Consider the following 8,975-nt stretch of genomic DNA (forward strand, 5'->3'; position numbering starts at 1 on the left):
TACCTGATTCTGAAGCGTCACATTGCTTTGCAGTAGCTGATTAATTTGTTGTTGTTGCTGCTCTACCAAACGCTGCAATTGATTTAAATCCATCTTGCTTGAAAGATGGTTTGTTTAGGCCAGAAACAATAATGTTATGTCTCCTCTTGGAAATTCAAACGAACAAACACAAAACAGCCGTTTCACAATCAAATCAAACTGAAGGAAATAACAAGATAACGGCTGGCAGAAACTGTTAGGACTCCCCTTCAAAATTCAAACAAACAGAGAGCTCTTTGCAGTAACGTCCTCATTCAAAATAGTCATTTTGTTTCTGGCGAAAGGCACCAGCTCAGCTTTGTCCTTTTATACCCATTAAGGCAACGTGCTAATTAACTGGCTTGCCCTTCAGATTAACGTTTCCTGGTTCTGATGTCAATCCACGATCTAACAGTCATCAGAGTCAAAACTCCTAACAAGACCGATCCTTCCAATCACAACATATATATGTATGTATGTATGTATGTATGTATGTATGTATGTATGTTGTGGCCCCAATTCCTGAGCCTATGCTGTCAGAAGAAGAGGACCTGGAAGATGAGGGGGAGGAACTGGGAATGCCTTCCTCCCCAGGACCTCCCTGGTAATCAGACAACCAAGAGGAACAACCTGAGATGAATCAGGAGGAAGGCATGTCAGAGCAGCCACTGACAGGGAGTGAAGAGGAGGAGTATTGGCTCGACCCCAAGCAGCGTTATAGGGAGAAATGTGAGCAGCAATGTAGGAGGCGTGGGAGGGTCAGAAAGTGAGCTGAGTCACTGAGCCACACCACAGGGGATAAAAGTGGGTGTGCTTTCTCCTTAAACTTTGTACAGGACATACTTCAGATTTTCTTTGTGAACGATTGTTTTGTGGACTACCTTGTGATTTTTATGAAGTGAAAGAACCATTTATCTCTGTGAGTAAAACTTTAATTTATAATTGCTGCCAGCTCAGACTTGGCAGGCAGGACGTAGTGGAATGCCAAGAATATTATCAGTTCCAAAGAATTAGCTCTGTGAAGTCCGAGCCAGCTTGCCTGTCTGTGTTTGTGTGTGTGTATAATCCCTCACCTTTTGGGGGAAAGGAAAGGGGAGACAGAACATTTATATATATTGCTTTATATTTTTTTTCAATATACACTTTTTGAATTTAATACTTAGAAATTATTCAGTTTTCTTCTTCTTCCTTCCTTCTTCTTTTCCCTTTCTTCTGCACATCGTCACATTACTTTCCTCATTTCCTGTTTCCTCAGTCGTCTTTAACTACTTAGTCACTTTCACTCTCAAATTGCACAGTCACAGCTTTCTATCAAAATGGTTCCACTCTCCGTTCAACTACAGTTCTCCATTAAAGTTCCAATTGTTCTCTCTAATGTCTCTTTTCTGCTCTACTAGTATTCAATCCAAATCATAGAAATTTTAAGTTTTTATTCACAGAGTCTCAATCTTTTCTTCTGCAGTGCTCTCTCTCAGCTGTCAAACTGTTCTGTTTCCTCCTCTCCCTTTCGCTCCGCTATCCCCCGCCAATTAGCTGCTGCATTCACCCTCTCTGGAGACTCCCTCTGTCAAAGTCTTTCACAGGGCTCTCTTCTCTCACCTCTCAAAAACTGTCCCAGTCTGCCGTTCTTCTGGTGTCTTGCGTTGATCCACTTTCCTGCTTTCCTGCTGGCTGTCACAGCTTTGGACCCACCATAGATGCCAGGTTTCTTTCACGCTGGATTCAAAGGACTTCCCCTCGTCGCAGTGGGAGGTTGCTTTCCTCCACTCTGCTCCTAGGCTTTCCCTTCTAATTCATGTGTCTCTCCAAGCTTCATGATGCCTCTGAGAGCTTCCAAGCACGAATATTCAGATACAGGATTGCAGAGATCGCTCTCCTGCTCCACTCCACCGTGACCTCACCACCGGAAGCCAAATCCTCCTCTCATTCTAGCATCTTGCAATAGTTTTAGTTTTATTCTCGCCTTCTTTCCCTGCCAAATATACTTCAACACTATTTTATTCAAATCTTCAAAATAATTTTTCGCTAACATAATTGGAATTGTCTGGAACAAGCATAAAATTCTAGGTAATATATTCATCTAAATTGTTGATATTCTCCCTATTAATGATAGTTGTAAATTTTCCCATTTTGCCAAGTCTGTCACGATCTGTTGTTTGAGTTTATAATAATTGTTCTCTTTAAGTGTACCACACCTTACTGTCAAATATATCCCCAAATACTTAACCTTATTTGTGACATGGATTTTCAAAACTTCTGCCAATTCTTCCTTTCATTTTGCTAACATATTCTTTGTCAAAATCTTCATTTTATCTTTATTTATTTTCAAACCTGCTACCTTTCCATATCCCTCTATCTTTTCTATCAACTTAAGTGCTGTTTCTAATGGATCCTTTAAGATAAAAACCAGGTCATCTGCAAATGCTTGTAATTTATATTCTTCCTTTTTAATTTTCATTCCTTTTATATCTTTTTCTTCTCTAATATTTCTATTTAGTACTTCTAATGTTAACACAAACAACAGAGGTGACAGCGGGCAACCTTGTCTTGTCTCTTTCTTTATATCAATACAATCTGTCAATTCCCCATTTGTCATTACCTTTGCTGTTTGTAGCTTCTGTGGCTTGAATAAATTTCTTACCAAAGCCCATCTGCTTCAACTATAATAACATAAATTGCCAATTCACATTATCAAAGGCTTTCTGTGCATCTAAAAATATCAAAGCCATTTGTTTTTCAGGATGTGCCTCGTAATATTCCAAAGTGTCCAGGATTATTCTCATGTTGTCTTTAATTTGTCTCTTTGGCAGAAACCCATTTTGATCAGAATGAATAAAGTTATTCAAATATCTTTCTGCCGTTATTGAAGCAAAGATTTTATAGTCTGAATTTATGAAGGAAATTGGTCTATAGTTCTTAATTTGTTGTAGATCGGCATCCTCCTTTGGTACAAGTGCAATATATGCTTCTGACCACAATTTGGGTGTCCTTATTTTTAGCATAACTTCATTCATAACTTCTAGCAATAGAAGATTCAATGATTCCTGTAGTGTCTTATAAAATTCCACTGGCAATCCGTCCAGGCAAATGCTGCCTCATTCTTGTCAGCTTTGGAAGCCATACCAGTACCAGATGCTTCCACACTGCCAGGTTTTCTGGAAAGCTGACATTTTTAGTGCCATAGAGGCAATCGGAATGTTTTTTTTCCTTTCCCCCTCTTCCACACTTCTCCCTTCCACTTCTCCTCCCCTTTGTGTTCTACTATTTCCTTTGGTATTTTTGTACTTTATACTATAAACTAAAAAAGAGAGAAAAAGCATTTGACCACTCAACCCACTACAACACAACCAATATAAGCTATTAAAGTATAACTATTTCAGTAGGGGAGTACTTCATTGGAAGTGTCTACTGGACTAATTAATTGATCCATTTCCCCCCTGTGCTTCCTGCTCGACTTCCAACCATCTTTCTGAATTTCATATTGTTGTATTTCCTATAAATTTTTATTGTTTTATTCCTTTGCTGTTATTATTGTCAGATCTGTGAATCTGCCATTCTTCAATGGAAGAAGAAGGGGGCGAGGGAAGTTGGTAAAAGAAATCATTTTTTATGTAACTTGAATATATTAAATCTTATATTGAATTTGAAAGTGGGAGATGTTAGACACTGCTTTTGAATCCCTACTTGAATTGTCTCATCTCAATAAAGGATTCCTTTTGAAACACCTAGATTTCAGAAGTTCATTCTTGTCAATTGAAATGGGAAAAATTCAGTAGCCTGACATAAAGCAGTGTTTCACATAGAGGTCAGCCTGGAGAGGAGTTTTTTTTAAAAAAAGCCTTCACTCTATGGAGGGGACCCTGCAAAACAGGAAAAATGTCTGAAGGAGCAAGGAGCAAGGGGAAGCCGTATGCTGGGGAGAAACATTGACCGTTACCCAGCCAGACACTGATTCAGTGTATCTCATTGAAGATAGCAAAGCTGCCTGCAAAACTTCCACAAAGCCCTGGTGGTCTGTAGGTGTAGGAAAGAGAGACAGCTGGGATGGAAGAACCAAAGGAGTAACCCTCACCCAGGTTAATCGTAAACCTGGGTGGAAATTGGAGCTGGAGGGCCTATCGGATCAGGAAGAATGGGTTGAGGAACCACCGGCCGATGACTGACTGAAATGGTACATAAATCGCCTTGTGAGTGGCCTGGAGGGCCTCGATGTGAGGGATGCACCAGGACGCCAACGTAGGAGAATGAGGGAACCAGAAATTGAGAGAACCTGAGCTGCCACCCTGGATCCAGATGTGAATGATTGGGCAGTGGGCTGAGTCAACTGGCCAGAAGATATCCTAGTTTGTTGGTTCAAAGATGGACTTAATTATGATCTGTATGCTGCCTGCTTGGCCCGTCAGGCCCCAAACCTCTTGCATGAATGGTACCTGATGGCAGAGGAGGAGAAGATAGACATGACTCGTAACCGGTACCACAGTGGCAAGCTTTGGAAAAGATCCCCACCCCAGGGAAAACGGGAATTTTCAAACCTCAAACTACCATGACTCCTAGAACATCTGGATGTTTTAAGTGTGGAAAGGAGGGACACCACGCAGCAGAATGCCATTCAAAAACCCCTGCCAGAAAGCCAGACCACCCATCAGGGGGAAACCTGGAACATCCAACCCTCGAGGAAAGGAGACTGGCCTGAGAAGCCAAGAAGCCATGGGATTCCAATCCCCCCAACCCAGAGAACAAATCCCCAGTGCTCCAAGGAGACCTGAGCCAGTCCGAAAGCGATCCTGAAGACCACCCACTGGTAAGTGACCCAATTGAACCAATCACTCTACCTCTAAGACTGTTCATCTCTAAACGAGAGAAGGGGAGGGAAGTGGCAGCGCTACTGGATACGGGGTGCACCTGATGCCTGATCAACCCCTCCCTAGCAGAGAAATTGGGAATCCAACTAAAAAGATTGGAAAATCCCATCGTTTTTTGCCAATTAGATGGAACAATAGCTGGGGGGGTGGAGCCAGCCAGGTTTGCCACAGAACCATTGAAAATAAGACTAGGGAACCATAATGAAATGCTCTCATTCATTGTAGCCCCAGGGCCACTAGTCCTAGGTTTCACATGGCTGCAGAAATGGAACCCCAAAATCAATTGGAGGAGAGGGACCGTACATTTCCAGAGAGACGTAGCATTTGCAAATAGCTCAGAGGAAAGGATAAAGAAAGGAACAGAGAACAGAGAATCAGCCTTGACTGGACAGTTGGCTGAACCCATTAACATCCCCAACGAGTACTAGGATTTAGCCCAAGCATTTAGCGAGGAGGCTTCAGATGAACTCCCACCCCATCACGCCACAGACTGCACTATCAAGATCCTACCAGGGGCTAAACTTCCAAAACCGCAAATGTATTGCATGTCTCCCAGAGAACTAAAAGAACTCAGAGCATTTATCGATAAAATTTTTAAAAGGGGCTTCATTGAACCCACCCAACCAAAAATAGCTGCCCCAGTATTATTCTGCGAAAAGAAAGATGGGTCCTTGTGTCTGTGTGTGAATTACAAAAAATTAAACACAATTAGCATGGAGAATATGTATCCACTCCTCCTTATGAAAGGGGAGCCCACCTCTCTAAAGGCAAAAATTTTTCAAAGTTAGACCTATGAGAGGCATACTATCACATCAGAATAAGGGAAGGGGATGAGTGGAAGACAGCTTTTAACACCGCACTGGGATGCTACCAATTTAAAGTGCTCCCCTTTCAATTACAAGGTGCACCGGCCGTGTTCATGCAATTAATTAATGAGACCCTCCATGAATTTTTATATAAAGGGATTCTTGTTTATCTTGATGATATTTTAATCTACACGGACACAGAAGAAGAACACATTAAATTACTCCAGGCAGTTCTCACAAAAATCTTAAATGCCAAACTATATGCAAAACTCTCTAATTGTGAATTCCACCAAGAAAAAATTGACTCCTAGGGATATAGAATATCCCATGAGGATATAGAATATCCCATAGAGATGTATCCACAAAAAGTAAATGCTGTTATCGATTGGGAACCACCTCATATTCACAAACTACTGCAAAGCTTCCTGGGGCTTGTGAACTTTATTGCCAGTTCATTCCAGTGTTTGCAAATATCGCCCTCCCCATGACAAACTTGTTAAAAATGAAGGGGGGGAGAGAAGTCCAAACCCAAACCAAGGCAACCCCTTATGTGGACAATGCGGCATTCGAAAAATTTAAATGTCTGTTCTCAGCAGAACCAATCCTAAAACACCTGGACCCCGAACAACCTTTTGTAATCCAAGCAGACACTAGTGATGTAGCAGTTGGAGCAGTCCTACTCCAAAAAATGTAAGTGGGCAACATGCACCTATACCTCCAAGAAACTGATGGTAACAGAGCAAAGATAGGCCATATGGGAGAAAGAGGCATATGCTGTAAGATGGGCACTCCTCACAGGGAGACATTTCCTAGAAGGAAACCAAATTCCCTTTGAAGTATGGACAGATCATAAAAATCTAGAAGCCCTGAAAAGTCCACGAAAACTCTCAGAAAAACAAGCAAGGTGGGCTCAATATTTTAAATAGTTTAATTTCACTCTCAAATATCTTCCAGGGAAGAATTTCTTAGCAGATGCCCTGTCCAGAAAACCCAAATACAACAGCAAAAAGATTCAGGTTATAAACCAATGATCCAACCGACCCAACTTGCAGCCAAAGTAGTCACCTGAGCACAAGAAAAGAAAAACTCTCTTTAACTGACAATGCAACGATTGCTATATTTAAGGAGGCACTACTTAAGGATGACTGGCTCCAGGCTAACAAAAACACTGGCTTACTCAAAGATGGACTAGCCTGGGTGAAAAACAAACTTTATGTCCCCGCCAGCCAGAGGATGGATCTCATGAAATGCTTCCATGACTCAAAGGTAGCGGGACACTTCGGTTTTGTCAAAACCCTGCACCTCATCGAAAGATGATTTTGGTGGCCATCTCTCAAAAAGGACATCGAAAACTATGTCGCGAGCTGCCCCATCTGTGCTGCTGCGAAAAGATGACAAGGAAAATCTCCTGGGCTTTTACAGACAGTGGCAGACCCTTCTGCACCCTGGAAAGAGATCTCTATGGACTTTATAGTGGAGCCCCCTGAGGAAATACTATCATTTGGGTTGTAACTGACCTTTTTTCAAAACAGGTTCACTTTGTCCCATGCCAAGGCCTTGGCAAAGATGTTTCTAATACACATTTATCACCTTCACGGAGTTCCCCAACACATTATCTCAGATAGGATTGTACAATTCACATCCACATTTTGGCGAGCGTTTTTAAATCTATTAGGCACTATCCTAATGGGGTTGGCGTCATCAAATCACCCCCAGACGAACGGCAGTTCTGAATGCGTGAACAGCCTATTGGAACAATATTTAAGATGCTTTTTAAATTACCAACAGGACAATTGGACTGACCTCCTTCCTTTTGCAGAGGTAGCATATAAATAACTCAGTCGACAACAGCACTGGGTTCACTCCATTTCAAGTAGACACAGGTCAGGAATTCAACCCCATGCCGGAACTACCCACCATGGAACCTGAAATTCCCTCCCTTCAGGAGTGTATTAATAAATTGCAAGCCACTTGGCCAGTGGTCAGACTAGCTTTACAGGAGGCTAGAGCAGCATTTAAAGCTCAGGTGGATGAAAAACACTGCAACCCTAAATCTTTCAAGGTTGGGGACTGTGTATATTTATCCACAAAATTCTTAAAATCATTGCAACCCTCTAAGAAACTGGGACCAAAATTCATTGGGCCATTTTCCATCTCCAGAATTATTAACCCTGTTATGGTAGAGCTTCTACTTCCCAAAACACTTAGGCAGATTCATCCAGTATTTCACTGTAGCCTGCTCAAGCCGGAGATCACTTCAAACCTCAGACCCCACCTTCCCACATCTCCAACTCCCATCATGGTACATGGGGAACAACATTTTGAAATTAAAGATATCCTTGATTTGCACACTCATCGTGGATCCACACAATATTTAGTAGCTTGGAAACACCTTCCTCCCTCAGAAAATGAGTGGGTGGCCAAATGACACATAAAAGCGCCCACATTACTATGAAAGTTCGACCACACAAACCATCCTAAATTGTAAATGTAATGCATGTTTTCTGTTTTCCAGGTAGATCTATTTCCTTTTTAAGGAGGGCAGGATGTCAGATCCGTGTATCTGCCATTCTTCAACGGAAGAAGGGGGGAGGGAAGTTGGCAAAAGAAATCCTTTTTGGATGTAACTTGAATATATTCAATCTTATATTGAATTTGTATAACCTACCCTTGGTATACAACTGAGACTGAAACCAGATGCCCTGTCACCTCTGGAAGAGATAGCAAAAGAGAAGGGACCATAAAAATCCCAGTCGGGAGATGTTTCCTGAGAAACCCTTCAGAAGATCGTTCTCAGAAGAGGGGAGGGGGAATTAACATGTTGATTCTTTGTTTTACAACATACACATCAAGATAAGGGGAGGGGTCCTAAACTCCCTTATTTATCACTGCATGCCTGGGAGATGTTAGACGCTGCTTTTGAATCCCTACTTGAATTGTCTCATCTCAATAAAGGATTCCTTTTGAAACACCTAGATTTCAGAAGTTCATTCTTGTCGATTGAAATGGGAAAAGTTCAGTAGCCTGACAGTTATATTCATATTTTTTATCATTTTTTAAAATTGTATTGTTGTAAGCCACCCAAAGTTGCCAGAGTTGATATGGGCAACAAATAAACTTAACAAACAAACATAGCTAAACAACACTGCTATATATCAAAAAATCTAAGCAACAGCCAATAGTTACAATAATATGGTATCCACTACCTTGATACTATCTTTTCTTTAATCAAAGAGATCAATGTAATCATCTTTTGCAAGTTTCATCACCTGCCATTCCTCCATTGCAG

At 41.4% G+C, this 8,975-nt stretch overlaps 1 long non-coding RNA gene across 1 annotated transcript; it reads left to right on the plus strand.

Annotated features, from left to right (window-relative positions):
- Window positions 1-853: 853 nt before the first annotated feature.
- On the plus strand, window positions 854-8,661 carry LOC148126264 (uncharacterized). The gene is made up of 2 exons (XR_015743373.1): window positions 854-937; window positions 8,202-8,661. It is a non-coding gene; the product is annotated as an uncharacterized LOC148126264 (long non-coding RNA).
- The last annotated feature ends 314 nt before the right edge of the window (window positions 8,662-8,975 follow it).

Source organism: Pseudonaja textilis, chromosome 3, assembly GCF_049901715.1.
Source record: "Pseudonaja textilis isolate UNSWEBS1 chromosome 3, rPseTex1.2, whole genome shotgun sequence".
Lineage (NCBI taxonomy): Eukaryota > Metazoa > Chordata > Lepidosauria > Squamata > Elapidae > Pseudonaja > Pseudonaja textilis.